At 50.1% G+C, this 27,008-nt stretch overlaps 1 protein-coding gene across 4 annotated transcripts in view; it reads right to left on the reverse strand.

Annotated features, from left to right (window-relative positions):
- Positions 1-27,008, reverse strand: part of PARP4 (poly(ADP-ribose) polymerase family member 4) — a 1,744,976-nt gene that overhangs the window by 243,468 nt on the left and 1,474,500 nt on the right. The window lies entirely within an intron of this gene.

Here is a 27,008-nt window from a genome sequence, read left to right on the forward strand (position 1 = left end):
ACTCAGAGAGCCCTCAGAAGACCAGACAACGCGCACAAGAATCCCAAAAGAAGGGGCAAAGAAGGCGCAAAAGGAGGCCCACTCACCACTACAACAAAAGGTCCCACGCCGGAGGAGAACCACGCAGGAAGCTGTGCGTCGCAGGAAGGAGTACTGGGGGCCGGAGCTGCACGGTGCATGAGGAACTTTGTGGAAGGATGCCAACAAGCCTTGGCAACTGCAAAAACGGCAGTGCATGGGGGTACTGTCTTGCGTGGGGAGGCAAGCTCTTACCTCCGCCAATGTTGGATGTCAGGACTGTCGGGACCACTTCTGTCTACCACCCATGATGCAGGATCCACGCAGCTTGTCGTTGCAGAAAGGTGCCTGCTGAAGCAGGGGAGTGACTCCTTCACTCCAAGGAAGATTCCTTTGTTCTTCTAGTGCAGGCTGAAGACAGGCTGTCCTCTGAGAATGCACGACCGGGAAAGAGTTGCAGTTGCTTGGAGGACCTGAAGATACAATGTTGCAGAAGTCGTCTTTGCTTCTTTGTTGCAGTTTGTAAATTTTCTGGAGGGTCTAGATGCAGTTTCTTTGGTAAGAAGGTGAAGTAAAGGATGCAGAGGATTCCTGCTGGAGTTTTGCAATGCAATCTGAGACCCACCCAAGAGACAGACTCTAAGTAGCCCTGAAAGGATGATTGGTCAGCTAAACAAGTAAGCACCTATCAGGAGAGGGCCCTGAAAACAGACAAGCACTTATCAGGAAAGGGCTCTGACGTCACCTGCTAGCACTGGCCACTCAGATGCTCCCAGTGTGCCCTGCCAACTTGGAATCCAAGATGGCAAAACCCACGGACCCTCTGGAGGAGCTCTGAGCACCACCCATGGGGTGGTGATGGACAGGGGAGTGGTCACTCTCCTTTACTTTTTTCCATTTTAACACCAGAGCAGGGACTGGGGGTCCCTTAACCGGTGTAGACTGGATTATGCAAGGAGGGCACCATCTGTGCCCTTTAAAGCATTTCCAGAGGCCTGGGGAGGCTACCCCTCCCAAGCCTATAACACCTATTTCAAAAGTGAGAGGGTGTAACTCCCCTCTCCTAAAGGAAATCCTCTGTTCTGCCTTCCTGGGCTTGAGCTGCTCAAGCAACAGGAGGGCAGAAACCTGTCTGAGAGGTGGTAGCAGCTGAGGCTGCTTGGAAAACCTCAGAAGGCTGGAATGGCAATACTGGGGGTCCTCTAAGGAGCCCCCAGAGTGCATGGAATCATACAACCAATGCTTGCAAAAACATTGGGGTATGATTGCAACATGTTTGATACCAACCATGCCTATGTTCGGAGTTACCATTATGTAGCTGCACATAGGTAGTGACCTATGTCCAGTACATGCGTAAAATGGCATCCCTACACTCACGAAGTCCAGGAAAATGGTCATGGAGGTCGTGGGGGCACCTCTGCTAATTCAGAGGTGCTCTCACACACAGGTACTCTGCACCCTGCACTCAGGGCTGGTGGGCCTGCTACAGGGGTGACGTATAAGTAACCTGGTGCTGTGGAAATGGCAGTTTTCACACAGGCTGCAATAGCAGTCCTGTAGAAGCCTTTGCATGGGCTCCCTATGGGTGGCAAAATATATGCTGCAGCCCATAGGGATCCCCTGGAACCCCAATGCCCTGCATACCTATGTACCATATACTAGGGGCTTATAAGGGGCACCAGTATCCCAATTGTGGGTGAAATTGAAAATGTCACTTACCCAGTGTACATCTGTTCGTGGCATTAGTCGCTGCAGATTCACATGTTTCGCACAGTCCGCCGCCTGGTGTTGGGCTCGGAGTATTACAAGTTGTTTTTCTTCGAAGAAGTCTTTTTTGGTCACGGGACCGAAGGACTCCTCCCTCTTCGGCTCCATTGCGCATGGGCGTCGACTCCATCTTAGATTGTTTTCCCCGCAGAGGGTGAGGATGGAGTTGTTTGCTATAAATAGTGCCCATGCAATGGAGTGAATACGTATGTACATAAAAAGTTTATAATAATTATTTACAAATGTACAAATGTTTAAGATTTAAGATCTACTTCTAAACGGCTACAGGCTTCCCGGGGAGGCGGGAGGGCACATGTGAATCTGCAGCGACTAATGCCACGAACAGATGTACACTGGGTAAGTGACATTTTCAGTTCGATGGCATATGTTGCTGCAGATACACATGTTTCGCATAGACTATAAAGCAGTTACCTCCCCTAAAAGCGGTGGTTTAGCCTGTAGGAGTTGAAGTAGTTTGGAATAATGTTCTTAGTACAGCTTGGCCCACTGTAGCTTGTTGTGCATTTAGTACATCTACACAGTAGTGTTTAGTAAATGTATGAGGCGTAGACCAGGTTGCAGCCTTACATATTTCGCTCATAGGAATGTTTCCTAGAAAGGCCATTGTAGCACCTTTCTTTCTGGTTGAGTGTGCCTTTGGTGTAATAGGCAATTCTCTTTTGGCTTTAAGATAGCATGTTTGAATACATCTGACTATCCATCTAGCAATGCCTTGTTTAGAGATTGGATTTCCTATGTGTGGTTTTTGAAAAGCTATGAACAGTTGTTTTGTTTTCCTGATTAGCTTTGTTCTGTCAATGTAGTACATTAGTGCTCTTTTGATGTCTAATGTATGTAGTGCCCTTTCAGCCACGGAATCTGGTTGTGGGAAGAACACTGGCAATTCTACTGTTTGATTTAAATGGAATGGTGAGATTACTTTTGGTAGAAATTTTGGATTTGTTCTTAGAACTATTTTATTTTTGTGTATTTGAATAAATGGTTCTTGTATGATAAATGCCTGTATTTCACTTACTCTTCTGAGGGATGTGATTGCAATGAGAAATGCGACTTTCCAGGTTAGATATTGCATTTCACAGGAATGCATGGGTTCGAAAGGTGGACCCATGAGTCTTGTTAAGACGATGTTAAGGTTCCATGAAGGAACTGGTGGTGTTCTTGGTGGTATAATTCTTTTTAGCCCTTCCATGAATGCTTTAATAACTGGTATTCTAAATAGAGACGATGAATGAGTAGTTTGTAGGTAAGCAGATATTGCTGCGAGGTGTATTTTTATAGATGAAAAAGCGAGATTCGCTTTTTGCAAATGTAGTAAGTATCCCACTATGTCCTTTGTAGAGGCATGCAATGGTTGGATTTGATTGGTATGGCAGTAGCAAACAAATCTTTTCCACTTAGATGCATAGCAGTGTCTAGTGGAAGCTTTTCTAGCTTGTTTTATGACCTCCATACATTCTTGTGTGAGGTCTAAGTGTCCGAATTCTAGGATTTCAGGAGCCAAATTGCCAGATTCAATGATGCTGGGTTTGGATGCCTGATCTGTTGTTTGTGTTGTGTTAACAGATCTGGTCTGTTGGGTAGTTTGACATGCGGTACTAGTGAAAGGTCTAGTAGAGTTGTATACCAAGGTTGTCTTGCCCATGTGGGTGCTATCAGTATGAGTTTGAGTTGGTTTTGACTCAACTTGTTTACTAGATATGGAAGGAGAGGGAGAGGGGGAAAAGCGTATGCAAATATCCCTGACCAACTCATCCATAGAGCATTGCCTTGTGATTCGCGGTGTGGGTACCTGGATGCGAAGTTTTGGCATTTTGCGTTTTCTTTTGTTGCGAACAAATCTATCTGGGGTGTTCCCCAAATTTGAAAGTACTTGTTCAGAACTTGGGGGTGAATTTCCCATTCGTGGACTTGTTGGTGGTCTCGCGAAAGGTTGTCTGCTAGTTGGTTTTGGATCCCTGGAATAAATTGTGCTATTAGGCGAATGTTGTTGTGAATCGCCCACTGCCATATTTTTTGTGTTAGGAGACACAATTGTGTTGAGTGTGTTCCTCCTTGTTTGTTTAAATAATACATTGTTGTCATGTTGTCTGTTTTGACAAGAATGTATTTGTGTGTTATTATGGGTTGAAAGGCTTTTAACGCTAGAAATACTGCTAACAGTTCTAGGTAATTGATATGAAATTTTGTTTGGTGTACATCCCATTGTCCTTGAATGCTGTGGTGATTGAGGTGTGCTCCCCACCCTGTCATGGAAGCATCTGTTGTTATAACGTATTGAGGCACTGGGTCCTGAAATGTCCGCCCTTTGTTTAAATTGTTGCTGTTCCACCATAGAAGCGAGAGGTATGTTTGGCGGTCTACCAACACCAGATCTTGAAGTTGACCCTGTGCCTGTGACCATTGTGATGCTAGGCACTGTTGTAAGGGTCGCATGTGTAGTCTTGCGTTTGGGACAATGGCTATGCATGATGACATCATGCCTAGAAGTTTTAGCACAAATTTTGCTTGTATCTTTTGGTTTGGAAACATAGCACTTATTACCTTGTGGAATGCTTGCACTCTTTGTGGACTTGGAGTGGCAATTCCTTTTGATGTGTTGATGGTTGCCCCTAGATATTGTTGTGTCTGACACGGTTCGAGGTGTGATTTTGTATAGTTGATGGAGAAACCCAGTTTGTGAAGGGTTTGTATGACATATGTGGTGTCGTTTGTGCACTTTTTTACTGTGTTGGTCTTGATTAGCCAATCGTCTAGGTAAGGAAACACATGTATCTGTTGTCTCCTGATATGTGCTGCTACTACTGTTAGACATTTTGTGAATACTCTTGGTGCAGTTGTTATTCCGAATGGCAACACTTTGAATTGGTAATGTATTCCTTTGAATACGAACCTTAGGTACTTTCTGTGAGAAGGGTGTATCGGTATATGAGAGTACGCATCTTTTAGGTCTAATGTGGTCATGTAATCTTGCTGTTTGAGCAGTGGAATGATGTCTTGTAGTGTGACCATGCGAAAGTGGTCCGATATGATGTAGGTATTTAGTGTCCTGAGATCTAATATTGGTCTTAATGTTTTGTCTTTTTTTGGAATTAGAAAGTACAGGGAGTAAACTCCTGTGTTTTTTTGTTGTACTGGTACTAACTCTATTGCATCCTTTTGCAGTAGTGCTTGAACTTCTAGTCCTAAAAGTTCTAAATGTTGTGGTGACATTTTGCGTGTTTTTGGAGGGATGTTTGGTGGGAATTTGTGGAATTCTATGCAATAGCCATGTTGGATTATTGCTAATACCCAATTGTCTGTTGTAATCTGCTGCCAAGATTGGTAGAATTGGCTTAGTCTTCCCCCCACTGGTGTTGAGTGAAGGGGTTGTGTGACTTGAAAGTCACTGTTTAGGTGGAGGTGTTTTTGGAGTCTGGAATCTTCCCCTACTCCTTGGGAATTGACCCCCTCTATATCCCCTGAAACCTCCCCTTTGGAATGAACCCTGATATGGTGTGGTTCTTGTTTGTTGGCTGGTGGTGTCTGTGGGTTGGCCACGAAACCCCCCTCTAAATGGAGTTTTTCTAAAAGAGCCTCTGCTCTGCGGGGAGTAGAGTGCGCCCATGGCTTTGGCCGTGTCTGTGTCCTTTTTAAGTTTTTCAATGGCTGTGTCCACTTGAGGGCCAAAAAGTTGTTTCTCGTTGAAGGGCATATTAAGGACAGCCTGCTGGATTTCAGGTTTGAAGCCTGAAGTGCGGAGCCAAGCGTGTCTCCTTTTGGTGACAGCAGTGTTGACTGTTCTCGCTGCAGTATCGGCTGCGTCCATTGAAGAGCGGATTTGATTGTTTGAGATCGTTTGTCCCTCTTCAACTATTTGCTGCGCACTTTTTTGGTATTCCTGGGGAAGATGGTCTATGAGAAGTTGCATCTCATCCCAGTGTGCGCGGTCATATCGGGCCTGCAGCGCTTGAGAATTTGCGATGCGCCACTGGTTGGCTGCCTGTGATGCTACTCTTTTTCCTGCCGCATCAAATTTTCTGCTTTCTTTGTCCGGAGGTGGGGCGTCGCCAGATGTATGGGAATTTGCTCTTTTGCAAGCTGCCCCTACTACTACGGAGTCAGGTGGTAACTGCGAAGTAATAAACACTGGGTCTGTGGGTGGTGGTTTGTATTTCTTATCCACCCTTGGGGTGATGGCTCTTGATTTTACGGGCTCTTCAAAAATTTGTTTTGCGTGCCGTAACATCCCTGGTAGCATTGGGAGACATTGATATTGGCTATGTGTAGCCGAGAGGGTGTTAAATAAAAAATCATCCTCTATAGGATCGGAATGCAGTTGGACATTGTGGAATTCTGCTGCCCTAGCCACCAGTTGCGAGTATGAGGTACTGTCCTCTGGCGGTGACGGCTTTGTGGGGTATGAATCGGGATCATTGTCCGGCACTGGGGTGTCATATAGGTCCCAAGCGTCTTGATCCTGATTATCTTGACTTATGGTAGTTTGCGCTGGTGAGTGCATTTGTGGCGGTGTTTGTGCCGGCGATGCCTGTTGTGGTGGAGAGGGCGGAGGCGTGACTTTTTTAACCACTTTGGCTTGTGGTTGTGCGTCATCCTTGAGAAGTCCGATCCTTCTTTTTCTCATTATTGGGGGAAGGGTTGATATCTTCCCTGTGTCTTGCTGGATGTACAGTCTCTTTTGTGTGTAGTCTGATTCTACACTTTGGAGCTCTTGTCCAAATCTGTGCATCTGGCCACTTATTCCTTGTTCCTCTGTGTAGGATGGAGGTGTGGAACTTTTCGGCGCCGAGAGAGAATCTTTTTTCGGCTTCGGCACCGACAGAATTTTTGTGGCTTTCGGCAGTGTGTCTCGGTGCCGATGTTTTTCGGTGCCGGCATCTTGTTTTTGCCTCTCGGAGCCGCTATCTCGGCTCCGAGGTTGCTCCATGGCGGTCCCTCGACCGGAGTCGGGTGTCTTCGCTATGGGCGTGCCCTTTTTCGGCGCCTTCGACGGGTCGCCGGTTTTATGGGTCGAGCCATGGCCTGTTGGCAGTGGCGTCCCCTGGGCTTTTGTCTTCTCGATGGTTTTAATTTTCGACGTCTTACTCACTGTTTGTTGCTGTTGTTCGACGTCGGAGTCTCCGGATTCTGATTCCGGAACCAAGAATGTTTCCTCTTCGTCGTCGAAACGTTGTTTTGTCGGCGTGGACGCCATTTGTAGACGCCTGGCTCTTCGGTCCCGGAGTGTTTTTCTGGACCGGAAGGCTCGACAGGCCTCACAGGTATCCTCTTTGTGCTCGGGGGACAAGCACAAGTTACAGACCAAGTGCTGATCTGTATAAGGATACTTACTGTGACATTTTGGGCAGAAACGAAACGGGGTCCGTTCCATCGGCTTCGATGTCGCACGCGGTTGGGCCGACCAGGCCCCGAAGCTACCCCAAAGTCTTCCGATGATCGGTGTCGATGTACTTAACTATCCCGATACCGAACGGAACAATACCGACGCTTTCTTCCGAGATTCTGACTAACTTTCCGAACCGAAACACGGAGCGAAAAGGAATACGTCCGAACCCGACAGCGGAAAAAAACAATCTAAGATGGAGTCGACGCACATGCGCAATGGAGCCGAAGAGGGAGGAGTCATTCGGTCCCGTGACCAAAAAAGACTTCTTCGAAGAAAAACAACTTGTAATACTCCGAGCCCAACACCAGGCGGCGGACTGTGCGAAACATGTGTATCTGCAGCAACATATGCCATCGAACACTGGGTTACCAGAATCCTATAACCATAATTTAAGGGAGAGAGCATAACTACTGAGGCCCTGATTAGCAGGATCCCAGTAGACACAGTCAAACACACTGACAAACGGGCCAAAAGTGTGGGTAACCATGCTAGAAAGAGACTACTTTGCTACACTGGATATTGGTCAAGTAGCCATGTGGGCATTGTTGCACACATTTGGCAAGCAGTATTGCTTAGACAGTCAGGTCAGGAGAGATGGGCATTTCACCAGTTAGGTCCTCCAGGACTTTTTAAAGTAAGAGTTCGCAGACCCACCTCCAAGGAAAGATTGCTTTGGTATCTATTTTAAGGCAACGAATTTGGGTTGAGAAGTCTCTATCCGATGAACCAGTAACTTAGCTTTGGTAACACATTATCTGGTGGAGACACCTCCTACCCACCGATTGGAAACAACTTTGCCATCCTTCCCGTTCTGCTAACTGTGTATCTAACATTCAACATATCCTTCCAGACCTCATATTGGCACGCTAGTAATTTCTCCTCAGCTTAACTCTGTCCTTCTGGTGCGGAAAAACCATCAAGAACTGAGGACAGCACAATAGGGTGACACATCTATAGGCACCGCACACAGCACTTCCAGTACCGACGGCGCCATGCAGAGCCAAAAGACGCCACCTACCAGTGAGTAAGGGGATTGCTCAAAAACTTCCAGATGCAGTCTGACGCCTGTGGAATATTCTAAGGCAAGGAATCTGCAGATAGAAGTCTGTATCAGATCTCTTATTTTAAAAGTAGTTAGGTATCTCTGTAGGATGTAATATGGGGAGTAGCGTCAACAGCGCCAAATTCACTGCTGGGTGTGGCGAAGGTGGTGTTGAAGATGGAGGTGCTGTATATCTGAGCACTCAATCAAAGGAATATGGCATTGCCCCAAATCCGTCAGAGCTGTACCTGAAGACATAAACATACAAAGTCTATACTGGGTTGCTAGGGTCGAAAGGACTACAGTGGGGATGCCGGCCTTTCAAAAAATGAAATACATGGCATTGAGGAACCCTGCCAGGTCTGACCCTGGGGTCGTGAACTGAGGAGTGCCAGTGTCAATGTTGGAATCTTAGGCAGTGGAAGCAGTGGCGTTGAAGGTCAGTAGGGCTTAGAGGAAAGTTTGGACCAGGTCAGATAATGTAGCTAGGCCTCATGGAGGTAAAGCTGTTCGGGTCAGTAAGAGGCTAGGGCCTACAGGAGACAGAGAGCAATGAGACTTACTCTGACAATGTTTGTTTTGTTTCTTGTGCTTCTTTCTTTTCTTACCCATTGAGGAAGAGAATGTGTATTTTTGTAACTGTTTGTTGTGTCAATGGTCCTCTCTGGCCCCAGCCATGAAAAACGTACCTTTCACCTAGCCTGTGAACTGCTCTGCCACTGCGTAGCTCCACCGGCAAGTGAAGCCATTCTGTCCCTGAACTCTGACCTGTCAGGGGTTCGAGGCCCTCCTCCACTCGCAGGCTTCTGCCTGCACCTCATCCCTGGTGTCTAATGGGAGAGCTCTTCTGCTAGGCTGCCCTCTGCCTCTTTTCTCATCGTTTTTATTCTTTTGTGTGCTGTTCTTTTGTGCCTTTTGCCGTTGCACTTTTCCTCTATCTTTTCGTTTTCTCCTCACTCCTCTCATTCTCACATCTCTCTCACTCTCCCTCCTTTCTCTCTCTCCCCGCCGCTGCTGCCCTTGTGGCCCACCCCCTCCTCTCTCTCGTTCTCTATCCCCACCGTTGCTGCCCGCCCCCTTTTTTCACGCCGTTTCCACTCCAGCCTCCCAGCTGTCCCCTCCTCTCCACCTCCCTACTTAATGGGAAGCCCATCTGCGCCCATCCACGACCCGAACGCGACAATCGCCAGGACACCTGGTCCTGCGACCAGCCGCGCCTACACATCAGCAGCACTCATCGCACTCAACTCAGGATGCAACAACAACTGCAAGCAAGCATCTCCAGGTAACTCCCATGGTCCCTTCAACTGCCTCCACTGCCACCAAACTTACACCACCACCAAGACCTTGGACCCAGCACAACCCACCCGCAACAACTCTCCAACCCCGAAAACTCTGAAGTGCATTCTCCTCCACGCCCGCTCCCTCCATAAACATTCTACCAAAATCTGGGACCTCCTTGACAGCACCACTCCGGATGTCGCGTTCCTCACCGTGACCTGGACCAACACCACCTCAGGCCCAGATATCGCCATCCCCCAGGGATACAAGATCTCCGGGAAAGACCGCCCAAGCCGCCCTGGAGGGTGGGGATCATCATCGTCCACAGGTCCAACCTCACCTCAACACACACTCAGAAGAATCCACAAGCCTGATAGAACATCTCCACTTCAAGTTACACACTTGCTTGACATCCACCATCAGGGGAACACTCATCTACGGACCCCGGGAGCACGTATACCCTTTGCCAACTTCATCACAGACTGCATCTCCACACAAGACATCACCGCACAAACAACACCCTACTGGGAGACCTCAACTTCCACCTTGAGACCCACAAGACCCCATTACTGCATCCCTCCTAGACAACCTCCACAACATAGGACTCCGACAGATCGTGACGGAGCCAACATACTCAGCAGGACACACCCTCGATCCCATCTTCACTACAGGAACTTCTGCTACCTTCAGTCACACCAAGGAACTCCCATTGACAGACCACGGATGCATCCATTTCACCTTTAAGAAACCCACCATCATCAGACCCCGACACCAACCATCACATAGAAACTAGACAAGAATAACCGACAATCAGCTCACCACCACCCTCACCATCGCCACCTCCACCATCGCACACGACCACCCAAACACCGCAGCAAGCACCTTCCACAAATGGATCGCCGACTGCGCCAACACCATAGCCTCCCTCAAAACGAACAACAGCACCACGCAAATAAAGCCAACTGGTTCACCCCGAACTCTGAGAATACAGACGCACTTGTCGCTGCCTCGCAAAAATATGGAGAGACAACAAATCCACAGAAGCCCATAGCAACTTCAGAGCCGCCACCACCGCACACCATCAACTTATCAGAAACACCAGAAAGAAAGCTATACAAGACAGAACCGCCTCACAAGCCCACAACAGCAAGGAACTCTTCAGCATCATCAAGGAGTTCACCCAACCCAACAGTGAAACAATGGACATCCCACCCTCACAGAACCTCTGTGACAGACTCAACACCTACTTCCACCACAAAATCAAGACCATCCACGACAGTTTCAGCAAGGACAGCCTACACGCAGAACCCCCTCTACAAAATCCCGACACCAACAAACCAACAATCACCACCTGGACCCCCCTCACCAACGAAGATATGTTGAGAACAATCGAAGTCCATATCCTCCGGGGCTCTCACGGACCAATGCTCCCACCACATTTTCAACACAGCCGCAGATGCCATCGCCCCCAAGCTCTGCCTCACCATCAACCGTTCACTGGCTGCCGCCACCTTCCCCAACGACTGGAATCAGGCCAAGATCAACCCCCTCCTCAAGAAACCCTCAGCCAGACCCCACTGACCTCAAAAACTTCAGGCCCTCTCCCTACTTCCATTTCCTGTGAAAGTCATCGAAAAAGCAGTCAAAAGCTGTAGGAAAATGGCTCCTTGTTGCAGTTATCCCCTCCCCCCACACTTTTTGCCTGATATTGATGCTGACTTGACTGAGAATGTGCTGGGACCCTGCTAACCAGGCCCCAGCACCATTGTTCTTTCACTAAACATTTACCATTGTTTCCACAATTGGCATACCCCTTGTAGGAGGCTGGCCTGGTTTGTAGTGGGTACCTTGGGTACTTACACCTTACACCAGGTCCAGTTATCCCTTATTAGTGTTCTAGCAGCTCAGGCTGATAGAGGTAGCTATAGCTTAGCAGCTTAGGCTGAACTAAGAGACGTGCAAAGCTCCTGCAATACCACTTATAGTTACACAGTACTTATACACAAGTAAAGACAAGACTCAGTGTTACCAAAAATAAAGATAGTTTATTTGGGTGACACAAGGACAAAAATATCTTAGAGGCAATACTCCTTCTGGAGGTTAGTATTATACAAAATATATAGACTACACACCAAAATAAGGTAAATAATTAGACATAGGATAGTGCTAACAATAGGAAATGCTATAGAATGCAATGGGAGAAAACAGGTCTGGGGCAACACAAACCATATACTAAGAAAGTGGAATGCGAATCACGAATTACCCCCCCCTAGACAAGTGTAGAGTGTAGAGAATCACTGGGAAAGTAAGAATACAACAAAGGTAAGTAAAATACCCCACCCCAGAGCCCAGGGAAGTAGGAGTAAAGTACTGCAAGTTTCCTTAAGACACACTGCAAGTCGTGATTAGAGTTATTGCAAGAACCAAGAAAGACTGCAAACAACAAATGGTGGATTCCTGGATCTGAAGACCTGCAAAGGAAGGAGACCAAGTCCAGAAGTCACAGAAGATTCCAGGAAGGACAGGAGCCCCTGCCAACCTACAAGAGGGTGCAAAAGAAGAGTCCCTGGTTGGACAAAGACTGCAGAAATGTACCCAAGAAAGATGTCAGTGGGTTCCTACGTTATGCAATGGATGCCCCACAAAGAAATGTTGGATGCAGGTGAGTTTTGGCACTGGATTCATCCAACAAGCCTTGGTTCCGGCAAAGTCGTGTTTTGCGTCAAAGTGGCGCTGTCTGGACCAAGGAGGGACCTGGGGGCCTCAACTCTGCGTGAGGAGGAAGAGGGGGCTCTCAGCACTTCAGAGAGCCTCAGTTGACCAGAGAGCACCCACGGGAGTCCCAGGACACGGGGACAAAGGAGGTGCAAAAATGCCGTTGGTGCAGCACTACAAAGGAAGATTCCATGCCACCGGAGAACAACTCAGTGAGTTGAGCGTCACAGGATAGAGTGCTGGGGACCTGGACCAGGCTGTGCACAAAGGAATTTTGCAAATAGTGCACAGAGGCCTCACGAGGTGAAGAAGACGCAGTGCACAGGGGTACTGTCGTACTCGGAGAAGGCAAGGTCTTTGCCGGCCTGCCACTGCGAGACGAGTTTCTGACCCTCTGGAGTGAGAGCCTTTGTGCTCTCTGGAGCCAGAAACAAAGTCTGCACTGGGTGAGGGCACGTCACACCGACCCACTGCAGGAACTGTAACACCTGGCGGTGAGCCTCAAAGGCTCAGGCCTGGTGTTACAATGCCCCCAAGGCACACCAGGCAGTGGAGATGCCCGCCCCCTGGATGAGCCCCCACTTTTCGCAGCAAGTCCAGAGGGATAATGAGAAAAACAAGGAGGAGTCACCCCCTCAGCCAGGACCACCCCTAAGGTGTCCAGAGCTGAAGTGACACCCTCCTTGAGAACTCCTCCATCTTGCTTTGGAGGATTAGGAACAATAGGGATAGGGATGTGCCCTCCTCCCCAGAGGGAGTGAGCACAAGGAGGGTGTAGCCTCCCTCAGGGACAGTAGCCATTGGTTACTGCCCCCTGAGCCTAACACACCCCTAAATTTAGTATTTAGGGGCAGCCCTGAATCCAGCTCATCAGATTCCTGATGACCCCAAGAAAGAAGGACTGCTGAGCTGAAAACCCCGCACAGAAGAGAAGGAGACACCAACTGACTCAGCCCCAGCCCTACTTGCATGTCTACTGCTTCGAAAAGCTACAAGAATATAAGCAACACATTCTGCAGGACCAGTGACCCCTGAAAAGCCTCCAGGGGACTGTCTGCATCACCAAGGACCAAGAAACTCCTGTGGACAGCGGACCTACCCAAAGAAAAGACCAAGAAACCAACTTTAAAGGGACTCTCACCTGGCTCCAGAAGGGTGAGTCCAACTACTCTGCATCCAACACCCCTGGCCCGTGTCCAGAGAAACCAACTATCCAGAGAGGACCCCCCAGGTGACTCCGACGACGTGTCCACCCTGGTCTGACCTCCCGGCACCCCCACGACGATGCCTGCAGATGGAATCCCGAGGAACCTCCTCACCGCGACTGCCCAGGACAAAGACATCTGACGCTTGGAGAGGCACTGCACTTGCAGTCCCCAGGCCCGAGAGAAACCGACCACTGGTGCAGTAAAGACCAGCAGGCGACCCTCACCCTTGCCCAGTCGGTGGCTTGCCCAAGAGGCCCCCGTGCCGTGCCTGCAGCACCTAAGTGACCCCCGGGTCCCTCCATAGAGTTCTATTGAGAACCCGACTCCCTGTTGGCACACTGCACCCGGCCGCCCCCGTGCCACTGAGAGTGTGGTTTTTGTGCCTACTTATGCCCTCTACAGTACTCCTCCAAATCCCCTTGGTATGCCCTCCGACAAAGCGGGTACTTACCTGCAAGCAGTCTGGAACCGGAGTACCCTCTGTCTCCATAGGCACCCACATTATTTGGTCTTCTGTTTGACCTCTGCACCTGACCGGCCCTGTGTTGCTGGTGCTGGGTATTTGGGGTTGCCTTGAACCCCCAACGGTGGGCTACCTATTCCCCGGAGACCGAAAGTGTGGTATTTACCTCAGAAACTGTACTTTAATTACCTCGCCCAGGGACTGTTGAAAATTGCAGTGTCCACTTTTAAAATAGCTTTTTGCCATTTTAAAGAAAACTGTGTACAATATTGAATCTATTCAAAGTCCTAAGTATTTCTATGCAAAGTACCTTTCATTTGATGTACTTACTTGCTATATGAATCTTGTGGTTCTAAAATAAAGAAAATAATATTTTTCTATATAAAAACCTATTGGCCTGGAGTAAAGTAATTGAGTGTGTGTTCTCATGTGTCTACAACATAGGCGTAACACTACCCTCTGACAAGCCTCCTCCCCCCTCAGCGCCTTGAGACCCTAACGGATGAGTAGTTGTGCTTTACAAGCACTGATTGATTTCAACTCTCTTGTGGCTTCTGATTGCATGCTGAGTCAAAATAAACATGTATGGGAGTTGTGGTGCAACCCCAGAGACCAAAGGCACACTGGATGGGGGTCCGTAACAGACATCTGTCCCTCACAATCCGCAAAGAGTTTGGACCCTGATTTATGAGGGGAGACAGTACTGCTGCAAAGATTTTTGATAAAGACATTCCTCGTAAGGGAGACTAAGAGGTTCAGCCCATCTGCAGCGCCTCTGTCAAGATGATAGTCTTGACTGCCACCGGGGGCAGCTGAAGGTCAAGGCATATGAAGCTCCCTCCTCCATAGTCACGGTAGGAGGAGAAAGCATACCGATATCTTGAAAAGTATCAAGTCCACTGGCTTCATCCAGTTCCTCACATAAATCCATTTCTTCCTTATACGGCTGATAATCTAAAGGGTCCAGCAACCATTTTCAATTTTCTCCAAGGCCTAGCCGAAGGGAATAGGGCTCGGGCTCTAAACTAGGAGGCAAGGCTCCTGCCAGGGTTGGAGTCGACTTAGGGACACACCCATCTGGATTCGTGTAGGAGTCAGTGATAGCACCGCCGGTGGGCACCAGTGGTGTCTGCATCGGGATCAGTGGCGGAGAAGGTTGAGATGGTACGACCGGCGATGTTCCGGATTCATGAATGGATCCTTGTGAGCTCGCCGGCACAGAACCAGATGGGGCCCCCTCCAACTCCATGGGGCATGAAGCATTGCTCGCGAAGTTGGGCTGCCCAAAATGAGCATGGCTCATAAAATTCTTTAAGTTGGACAGGGGTCGCTCCCGGATAGTTGTGGAGGTGCAGAGTCAGACCATTCGCAGGTTCTGATGAACAAGGCCATCGGTTCTAGGAGAAATATAAGTTTTCTTGTTCCTCGACCTACCTGAATGTCCCGAGGACTTGGAGTGGGACAATGACGGTTTCAGGTTCCACAACTGGTCCCTGGACCTTCCGCCTCCACTGGGGCCCTGTAGTCACATGCCTGGCTGCGATGAGCTTGATCGATCGGTCCCTCAAAGCATTCGGATTCATGGCAAAACAAACGGAGCATGAATTCGGGTCATGGTCCCACCCCAAACACCACAAGCAGATGAGGTGCAGATTCGTCACCGACATCGAGCGGTGACGGGCTACACAGAGCTTGAATCCCATCTTCCTAGATGACATCCTTCAACACAGCAAGAGGAAACTTCAAAAACCTCTCAACAAAACACTGAAAAAATCCAGTCCAAAAGTGACTGGCGGGTAGTTCTTTTCCAGATCAGGGCTGGCTGGCGTGCAAAGAAAAGAACTGACGCTAGCGCACCTCAGAGACGCCTATATGTGTACTGCAACATCACTTCCGGCATGGATGCCGCCGGCCCAGTTTGCGGAGTCAATCGACACCACCTACTGGCACGCAGGGATACTGATTAAGAAAAATCTTCCGGGTCCAGGCAGAGGCCTGGGGAAATTCTAAGGTAAGGTGTCTGCTGTTAAAAGTCTCCAACAGATCAAAAGGTTAACAGGTATAAATTTGCCATTTAAAAGACGCCTTCTGCCAGCCCCAATGGTCAACCCTCTGTAGTTTAGTAAAATACACTACACACATTCCTGAGATTGGCATAATGGCCTTACACGCTTGCTCAAAACAACAGTGTGAGATACACAACGTCTAAGATGAACACCCCTACTTTCTAGATTATTAAAAAATCTTGTATCCCTGTTCATTTTCAGAGGCTCTGGATATTACCATCCACACCTTATTAACATCCTTGCTACACAGAATTTGTCTGCTGCACTAAACTAGAACTATTTAATATGGGCACGTACCCAGATATGCACTGGTGGAGAATCTATAGACATAAGAAACTTTGGCCTCCCTCAGAGACTTTGTGGAACAGGCTTTTGCTTTAAGCCACAAGCTACTTTCAGACATATCTCTGAAATTTAAATCAGATGTGCTCAGCCTTTACCTTGTTTAATATGGAGCAATACTTGAAACCCAATCTTTAGTGATTCGTAAACAGTGCACTGTAGGAAAGTGCCCTTTTTGACATGGTCACCCCCACTTTTTGCTCACTGGTACCAAGGATTTTCGACTGAGGTGCACTGGGTCCCTGAAAACGAGGTCCTCAGTTGCCACTGTTCTTTCCCTAAAACAAAGTCAAATGTCTAAATTGTATCCAAATAGCATACACACTAGCACCACTGTAAGTCCCTGGTAAATGGTACCTCTGGTACCTAGGACCTGGGTACCAGGGAGGGTCCCTAAGGGCTGCAGCATGTATTGTGCAACTCTCAGGAAGCCCCATACAAATTGTAAACAGCCTCTCATCGCAGACTACGTGTGATGGCGCAACCCATGAGTGAAAAACTACATGGCACACACATTGTGCGCCATGCCATAGTCCCTGCATCTAAATACAATAAGTCACCCCTACAGCAGGCCTTGAAGCCCTAAGACAGGGTGTATTATATTTGATGTGAGGACATATCTGCATGAGCAGATATGCCCTGTGATGTCTAGTTCAATTAATTAGATTTTGCAAGTGAACAGGGAAGCCATCAAACACCTCGTCTTAGTAAACCCAGACTGATGCCAGTCTTTGATTTATTATGACATGTCCCCAGAAGGGCACCTTAGAGGTGTCCCCTGAAATTTACTAGTCCTTTAGTGAGCTGGCTGACTTCGCTCGACCCACCTGCCATCACAGATGAGCTTCTGACTCCCTGGAGGTGAGATTGCGTGCTCTAGGAGGTCAGAGACAATGCCTTACCAGAGAAAGGTGATCACACCACCTCTAGGAGGATGGCTAGCGATTTAGCATGTCATGGCTAAGGGCTTCCTGAAGTGGACACTCGGGAAGAGTTTCATCATCGCATTTTTGGTGGACCTAGGAATTCTGGGTCTGGGTTATGCCCACTTCCCACAGGAAGTGGTCATAAAGGGGGTGTAGTCACCCCAAGGGTAAGTAGCCAGTGCCTGCTTACCTGTTCTGCAAATTGCAACAATCTGACGTGTTCTGCAGCTGTACATCCTCCAAAAGCCTTGGAAGGCCTCCAGCACTTCACTAAGTCATAATGATCTCCCTTGAGGTCGAGGACCCACTTCCCTTTATCCTGCAGGCACCAACCGCAATGTCTGGTTCACCGTTCTGCTGACCACCAAGTCCACTGACTCAGCAGTTATCCAGGAGGAGATCACTGTGCTCCAAGAGGCCCAACCTGTCTCCTCACAGAGTGAGAAGACGTCAGAACCAACTGGAGCCGTCCTGCACCAATATCTGGGGTATCAGACCCCTTGCAGCAACCAAAGCTTGTTTAAAGTCCATACTGGATTCCAACGGCACATCCAAAGACCAGGCATTGAGGGGCGTCAGCACTGCCAAGAGTAGTCCAGCTATCCTGTTATGTCCCTCTTCCTGCAGGTTCACCCAAGAACAGTGGGCGCTTTGATGCAGGAGCACCATAGGCAAAGCCCTGCTGCACCTGACCTCCACAGCACAGGTCCATGACATCCGACGGTGTTTCCTTGCTCTCAGGACCCCACTGACCTAGACCCCCATTGGGAGCCCCTGGACATGTCCCAAAGCCCACCTTGTATTCTTTCTAGGAGGCCCCACTCGTTGCCAACCATGCAGTGTGTAAGACACTTGATTAGGACCAGCAAACCTGGACGCCCCAGGGCAGGTAAAACTGTAGCACTGGTCTTGTTTGTGACCTTGCACCCCTAGGACTCAACAATCCATAGCTGACCCCCAAGAGCTATTTTAAATGAACTTACCGGTACTTACCACGTAAAAGCGCATTTGAGTAAAAATGTTACTTACATGCTAAATCCAATATCTGCAAAAGTACTTATCTTCTTTGAAGTTTTCTGTTGTTGAAACATTATATAAAACGCATCAATATATTTCTAAAACATTGGTCCTTCTTGAGTGTGTCTCAATTATTGACTCTGTGTGTTCAACAAATGCTTAGCACTACCCTCTGATACCACCTAACTGCTTGCCCACATTACCACAAAAGAGAGCTTTTAGGAAAATTACTATAACCCCCTGTGAACCAATAAGGGTCGTCTGTACTATCTGCAAAATGTACCCCTGCATTTGTTACACTACATATATAGTCAGCTTCCTACATGCACCATATAAATTTCAACATGCATGACACTTGCTGCTAGACTTGCGCTATTTCCATGCTATGGACTCAAACATGTACACTCAGTAGCTCTATGCTGTATATGACTATAGTGTTATCAACTGTCATTTGAGATGTCATCAATGATGTAATCAATGATGTTATGTAACATGTAATGTAATGTAATATGTGATATAAAAAGTGATGCAATATGTGAAGTCATGAGCAGATCGTGGTGAGATGCAAATTATGGTTAGCTCAGTAAACTATAACTGGTGAATTTCAATGTTTTTTAAATATTAGATTTTATCTTATTTCAACAACTTTAATGTCACCTTAAACTTTATTTCCTCAGTGAATTTCTAATTTTTTTCAAACAAAAGCTAAGAACCTTTTACAATGTCCACCTATAACATCACTATTACCTTTGCTTGTCTAAGTGAATTACTGTTTTTAATCATATTTAGCCAACTCCTTCACTATGCCAGCCTTGGCCATGAGCAAAAGGGGGTTGGACGCAGGGCCTGTTCTGTGACCAGGCCCTGTACCCAACACCACTGCATCCGGCCATCCTCCCTGCTGCACACAGAGGGAGGTTAGCAACAGTGCCTTATCTCTGGTCAGGCACTGGCCTCAATCCCTATGGACAGCAAACCAGCCGCTGTGCACGGCCTTTGCCCATGCGCATAAATGTGGGTGGGAGGGCTTGTGTAGTGTGGCTGGATGCTTCTCTCCACCACGCCCTGGACACCCATCCCAACCCAAAGCCCACCCAAAACTTTCTTTTTTATTTATCTTTTTTTCAGGTATGTGGTACTCCCTCGATACTCACCCTTCTAGCATCCCCTCTATGGCAACGTACAAACTTGTTCAGGGAAACTTACACTGCACTTGAAAGTGAAACTTCAGCGGAGTACTGCAGTACATCAGAGATCACAACGCTAGGCGCCATGGGAGTACTGGGGTGCCTGCAGAACAAAAAATACACCTGGGTGTGTCACTCAGGGTCTCTCCAAAAAAGTGCCACGGGGTAAGGGCATCCCTTCCCTGCCCCCTTATACTACTTTAGAAAAGTAACTGAAAAAAAGAGACTGAGGCGGTCATTCTGACCGCAGCGGCCATTCTGGCTTTCCCGCTGGGCCAGCGGGCGACTGCCAAAAGGCCGCCCGCCGGCCCAGCGGGAAACCCCCTGCAACAATGAAGCCGGCGGAGTTGTAGGGGTGCGACGGGTGCAGTGGCACCCGTCGCGATTTTCAGTGTCTGCACAGCAGACACTGAAAATCTTTATGGGGCCCTGTTAGGGGGCCCCTGCACTGCCCAAGCCAGTGGCATGTGCAGTGCAGGGGCCCCCAGGGGCCCCACGACACCCGTTCCCGCTATCCTGTTCCTGGCGGTTTTTAGGATGGCGGGAAGGGGGTCGGAATCCCCATGGCGGCGCTGCAAGCAGCGCCGCCATGGAGGATTCCCTGGGCCAGGGGTAAACCGGCGGTTCCCGCCGGTTCCCCTTTTCTGACCGCGGCTTTACCGCGGTCAGAAAAGGCCCAGGAAGCACCGCCAGCCTGTTGGCAGTGCTTCTGCGGTCCATAACCGCCAGGGTCGGAATGACCCCCTGAATCTCTGAGTCCCGGTGAATGGCACAACATTTGCTTCTGTGTTAAAGCCAGCCAATCAGATGGCTTGAAATAGCTGGCGTGAGAAAAAGCTCCCATATGCAATGAAAGGGCCCTATTTTCTAAACTTTTCAATATTGCGGGTCCCCCAGGGGACCACAAGTCCAGAAATGCCTAACTTTTTTTACCTCTTCAAGACCAACCTAAGCACCTCTTTAAATGTGAATTTCTCAAAAAACTGTGAACTTATTTACACTATACCAAGCTTTCTAAGTAACTTTCTAACTTTTTGCCAAATTTGGTATCATTCCAAACAGGGTTTTTTTTTCCTGTGTCAGAGACCAAGGTGGTCATTACAACCCTGGCGGTCGGTGTTAAAGCGGCGGTAAGACCGCAAACAGGCCGGCGGTAAAAATTTTGCAATTACGACCGTGGCGGAAACCGCCATCAAAGACAGCCACTTTAACACTCTGACCGTCACAGCGGTACAAACAAACAGCACGGCGGTCACCGCCAACAGACAGGCGGAGGACAATGTACCGCCCACACTATTATGACAGGCCAATCTGCCACCTTTTCACCGCGGATAAAAACACGGCGGAAACAGGAATCCCAAAGGGAAAACGCTCACCTCTACACACACCACAAGGAAAGAGGACGCCATGGACCCGGAACTCCAAATTCTTCCTGCAATAGTCTTCCTGCTCCTCTATCAGAAGCACGAACGCCGGTGGCGAAGACCACGGTGAGTACTGCACCTACGACACAGGGGAGGGGGGAGGCAAAAAACAGGGACACACACACATGCAACACCCCCACCCACACCCTCACCCACTACAACACACACACTAATACAGCATGAAACATTACAGTTACACCCCCCCAAACCCCCCGGAAGAATGCAAAGACAATAGAAAATGAGTGTAACCATTGTAATATATTAAAAGCAAGTAGGCAGAAATAGATATATACACCATGTACATAATATATACCAAGCAAAGTAGTCCAGGTAGTGTTCTAAGAAAGTCTGTGGAACACTGGGACCACACGGTATGGGCGACGCCCACACAAGATCCCCGACCATGACGGAGAGAACACTGCAGGGGCATCAGACAGCAACTAAACAGGCACCTCAGGGGGAGGGAAAGGGGGGCACCTCAGCTACTTGAGTGCACGACGACAAATCCACGAGGGGGCCACATGCCCACTGTTACATCATGGGGAGTGAAAAGCCACAGTCTCTCAAGTCTCTACAGTGGGTGGTTTGCCCACTGTTCAATCCTGGGGAGTGCAAAGCCACAGTCTCTCAAGTCTCTACAGTGGGTGGTTTGCCCACTGTTACATCCTGGGGAGTGCAAAGCCACAGTCTCTCAAGTCTCTACAGTGAGTGGTTTGCCCACTGTTCAATCCTGGGGAGAGCAAAGCCACAGTCTCTCAAGTCTCTACAGTGGGTGGTTTGCCCACTGTTCAATCCTGGGGAGTGCAAAGCCACAGTCTCTCAAGTCTCTACAGTGGGTGGCTTTCCCACTGTTACATCCTGGGGAGTGCAAAGCCACAGTCTCTCAAATGGATGTATCTCTCCACTGCTTCTGGAGGGGGCTTTGTGCCCAGAGTGCTTCATCCTGCTAAGGACAGAGGGAGTGGATGTATCTCTCCACTGGTTCTGGAGGGTGCTTTGTGCCCAGAGTGCTTCATCCTGCTAAGGACAGAGGGAGTGGATTTATCTCTCCACTGGTTCTGGAGGAGGCATGGTGCCCAGAGTGCATCATTCACTCCGTGACGGACTCAGTTGCGTCAGTGCCCTTGCCGCTCGTGGGCCAGCGGTGCTTGAGACGGCGGTGCCCTGTGCAGCGGTGCTTGAGATGGCGGTGCCCTGTGCAGCGGTGCTTGAGACGGCTGTGCCCTGTGCAGCGGTGCTTGAGATGGCGGTGCCCTGTGCAGCGGTGCTTGAGACGGCAGTGCCCTGTTCAGCGGAGCTTGAGATGGCGGCCTCCATTGCAGGGTCTCAGCTGCTGGCGGTCCTTCATGGCCCAACGGGGCTTTTGCTGGCTGTCCTTCATGGCCCAATGGGGCTTTTGCTGGTGGTCCTTCATGGCCCAACAGGGCTTTTGCTGGCGGTGGCCTCCTGGGCAGCTGGGCTGGTGCTGGCGGTGGCCTCCTGGGCAGCTGGGCTGGTGCTGGCGGTGGTCTCCTGGGCAGCAGGGCTGGTGCTGGCGGTGGCCTCCTGGGCAGCTGGGCTGGTGCTGGTCTCCTGGGCAGCAGGGCTGGTGCTGGCGGTGGTCTCCTGGGCAGCAAGGCTGGTGCTGGCGGTGGCCTCCTGGGCAGCTGGGCTGGTGCTGGCGGTGGTCTCCTGGGCAGCAGGGCTGGTGCTGGTCTCCTGGGCAGCTGGGCTGGCGGTGGTCTCCTGGGCAGCTGAGCTGGTGGTGGCCTCCTGGGCAGCTTGGCTGGTGCTGGCGATGGCCTCCTGGGCAGCAGGGATGATGGCAGTCTTCTCAACCGTGCTGCTCTTCCCAGACTTGCCGGGTTTCTTGTGGCCCTTCCCCACCTTGGAAGGTGTCACAGCTGACTCCACACTCCCACTGGGACCCCTGGGAGCGGCTTTGGTGGCTGGAGTCTTCCCCCTCTCCGGCTGGGCACAGGCACCACTGGTCCCGGAGATGTTGTGGCTGAGGTGCCAGTTCTGGACCTATGAAATGGACGGGGTGGGGGAGGTGTGGGAAAGAGGTCAAGGGTGGACAGGAACAGTTTTTTGGACACACTGGGACGGGTAGCTGTAGGGGGTTTGGGAGTGGAGGAAGAGGAGGGGGTTGTAGGAGGTGTACGTTTGGTGACTTTGGGTGATGGTGCATGCGCTGGAGGCTGTCGTGAGGTGGATGGCTGTTGGGTGGGTGTGTGCCTGCGTTTGTGTATCTTGGGAGAGGGCGTCACAGACACACTGGGAGAGGACACAGGGGACGTGTGAATGGTAGTGGGGGTGGTGACTGCACGTGAGCGGGGTGTGGTGGTGGGTGTGCTGGAAAGGGACGTAGTGGCTGTAGAGGTAGTGCATGCAGGTGTGAGTGTAGACGTCACTGGGAGGGAGGAGGGAGACGAGCAGGAGGGGACACATTGGAGGCAGTGGATGTTGGTGTGTCTGCATGTGTGTGATGCTTGCGTGAATGCCTGTGGGATGTGTGGTGCTTATGTTTGCCTGAACTACCCTTGGGTGTTGACGTGTGTGCATGTTGGTCCGTAGGTGTGCTTGGGATGGGCTGAGGTAGAGGGGATTGGGTCTGGGTGGAGGAAGTTGGAGGGGGGAGGTTAGAGACGGGGACAATGGCTGCCATCAGTGCTGAGGCCAGTCTGAAAAGCTCGGTGAAGGGCCGCCTGACCAGAATGAACGCCCTCCAGGAATGCATTAGTTTGTTGCAACTGCCTCTCTACACCCTGGATGGCATTCAAAATGGTAGACTGCCCAACAGTGAGGGACCTGAGGAGGTCAATGGCCTCCTCACTGAGGGCAGCAGGGGTGACTGGGGCAGGGCCTGAGGTGCCAGGGGCGAAGGTGATGCCCACCCTCATGGGTGAGCGGGCACAGGGCAAAGCCTAAGAGGCTGCTGGGAGGGCGGTGCTGGTAGGGGGGGTGACGGCTGTACCTGTAGATGCGGGGGGCACAGATGTTGCCGCCACCACAAGGGAGCTCCCATCAGAGGATGAGTCCGTGTCGCTGGTCTCAGCTCCTGGCCCCGCCGTGGAGCTCCCCTCGCCCTCCGTCCCACTGGTGAATTCAGAGTCCGTAGTGTCGCCCTCCAGGGCCATGTGGGATGCAGCTCCCTCCTGCTCCGGTGCCACTGCTCCTCCGCCTGATGATGCTAATGCATACAAGAACAGGGAGACCACAAAAAGGGGGGGGGGAACAGAAGAGAGACATGTTGAGTGCATGCATTACCGCTACCGTTGGCGGACACGACAGACACAGAAGCCCCCTGCACTACGCCGCGCTCTTGGGCTCCACTGTTCAATTCCTGGGAAATGGCCTACAAGGCTATGGACGACATTTGCACACATGGATGACACAGGGGCATGACTAGGTGTACTTGGCACTCTACAGAGGTGGGCTGGGGTGCCACATGGCCTGCCTTACGGAGGGGCCTTGCCTACGGAACTCGCCCTGGCCTAGGGAAACCCACAGCCCACCTTCCCCACCCAGACAACTCCACTGCGAGCAAAGTCAGCAGAATGCGAGTGTACTCTCCCCCTTGTGTCTGCTGTGATGCCCTCAAGCGCCCATCCAACTCCGGGTAGGCCATCGCCAGGATCCTGAACATCATGGTGCGACGGGTGTGTGTGGGGTCATGGTGCGACGGGCACCCCTCCCAAGTTGGGAGGCCATCCCCAGCTGAGCCTCTGCAGCCTTCTTGCTCCAATGGCGAATGTCCTCCCATCTTTTCCAGCAGTGGGTGCTCCGTCTGTGGTAGACCCACAGGGTCCTGACGTCCTTGGCGATGGCATGCCAAATATCTTTTTTCTGGTGGGCGCTGACCTACATGAAATGTACAGGGGAAAAAGAGTACTTATTACCAACTGCACCGTCAAAGTGATTGGCCCCCATCCCTACCCTTGCCATGATGCACATGCACTCACCGTCGTTTCATGCACACCTCAATCTCCCCCCCATCTTTCATCCACCCCATTCCACACAGTCATAGCCCATACAGTATGGGATACATGCTCACAGTGTATTTACCTGTTTGTCTGGAAGACCGTAGAGTAGCGTGTACTGGGGGAGGACCCCATCCACGAGCTTCTCCAACTCCTCCGATGTGAAGGCAGGGGCCCTTTCCTCAGACACTCGAGCCATTGTCTCTTCCAGACTGAGGTCACAGCAGCACTTGCAGTGTAGGTCCTCTCCTGTCGAAGATCAGGTATCGAGTGATTGAACAGATAGAAAATGGCGGTCACGTCCGTGGCGGTGCGTACCGTCAGCGCCGGCGCACATCGTCATTGGCTCCTGGGACCCGTAGGGTCCCATGTTAACCAATGCAGCATTGCACCGCGGCCTTCGACCACCTACCGCGACGGTGTACAACGCAACCTCACATCCCACTGTCCCACTTTAGAGGTCAGGCAGCTGCCATTTCAGGGGCCCACATGGCTTCATTTCCAACTGCGTCACACATACCTAGGCCTAGACTCAACACAAATACAGGCCACCTTTTGTGTATGAATGGTGTTATGTGTAAACTGTGGATACGTACCTCTGAGTTGTGTGACTGTGCTCGCTGTTGTCCTTTATAGGCACCATCCGCTGGGACATGTGAGGAGATGGCGGCATCCTCTGGTGTACCGACCGTTGGTGGACCTGTCGATAATGGAGGAGCGACATGTCATAATCACATACAGGCTTGACCGTGCCACAATCCAGGATCTGTGTACCCAGTTGGAGCCAGACCTGATGTCAGCAATCCGCCATCCCACAGGAATCCCCCTTCAAGTGCAGGTGCTGTCAGTGCTCCATTTCCTAGCAAGTGGGTCATTTCAAACAACAGTGGCCATAGCATTAGGGATGTCCCAGCCTATGTTTTCCAACGTATTGTCCAGAGTGTTGTCTGCCCTTCTGAAACACATGCAGAGCTACATCGTGTTCCCTCAGGTGGAGGATTTGCCCTCAGTGAAAGGTGATTTCTATGCCCTGGGACATATCCCCAACATTATAGGTGCCATTGATGGGAACATGTGGCTTTGGTACCCCCCACAGGAGTGAACAGGTGTACAGACACCAGAAGAGTTATCATTCTATGAATGTACAGATGCTATGTTTGGCAGACCAATACATCTCCCATGTGAATGCCAAGTTCCCTGGCTCAGTGCATGACGCCTACGTCCTGCGGAATAACAGCATCCCTTACGTGATGGGTCAACTCCAGAGGCACCGTTTGTGGCTATTAGGTGAGCACCTGGAAGCAAGACAGTGGGAATGGTTGTCTGGGTCTGGGGTTACCCTACTGGTTAGTGTGTGTCTAATACTTGTCCCTCGCCATTTGCAGGTGACTCTGGTTACCCCAACCTGTCATGGCTACTGACCCCAGTGAGGAATCCCAGGACAAGGGCAGAGGAATGCTACAATGAGGCCCATGGGCGAACTAGGAGGGTGATCAAGCGGACCTTCGGCCTTCTGAAGGCCAGGTTCCGGTGCCTCCATATGACAGGTGGATCCCTATTCTACTCACCAAAGAAGGTGTGCCAGATCATCGTGGCCTGCTGAATGCTTCACAACTTGGCTTTGCGACGACAGGTGCCTTGTCTGCAGGAGGATGGTCCAGATGGCAGTGTTGTTGCAGCTGTGGAGCCTGTGGATAGTGAAGACGAGGAAGCAGAGGAAGAAGACATGAACAACAGGGACTCAGTGATCCAGCAATATTTCCAGTGAGACACAGGTAAGAGTACAGACCTGCCTACTACATGTACTTTAACACTACTATCTCTCTACTGTCTGTCGTTTTCACCCAGTGTATGGTCGGTGAGTTGTCACTTTCCCTTACGATTTCACAGATGTGGGTCCCACTGTGAGACATCTGCTTTGATTCCTCCTGGACTTGAGCTGTGTGATATAGGTATGTTGACATTAAAATTGAAAGTGCATTTTGTCACTGTAATTGCTGATGCACTATTTCGAAATAACAGACAGACTGCAGATTGTTTTGTGTTTTAAGTGTATTTATTTAAGTGCTCAATATTGGAGGGGGTAGTGAATTGGTGAGGGGAGATGGCGGAGGAATGTCAATGGCAGAGTCCAGTTTATTAGTCTCACAGGTGCATTGCCCAAATGGGCATAGGAAGTGGAGTTG

This window comes from Pleurodeles waltl, chromosome 8 (assembly GCF_031143425.1).
Source record: "Pleurodeles waltl isolate 20211129_DDA chromosome 8, aPleWal1.hap1.20221129, whole genome shotgun sequence".
In the NCBI taxonomy this organism is placed as follows: Eukaryota; Metazoa; Chordata; class Amphibia; order Caudata; family Salamandridae; genus Pleurodeles; species Pleurodeles waltl.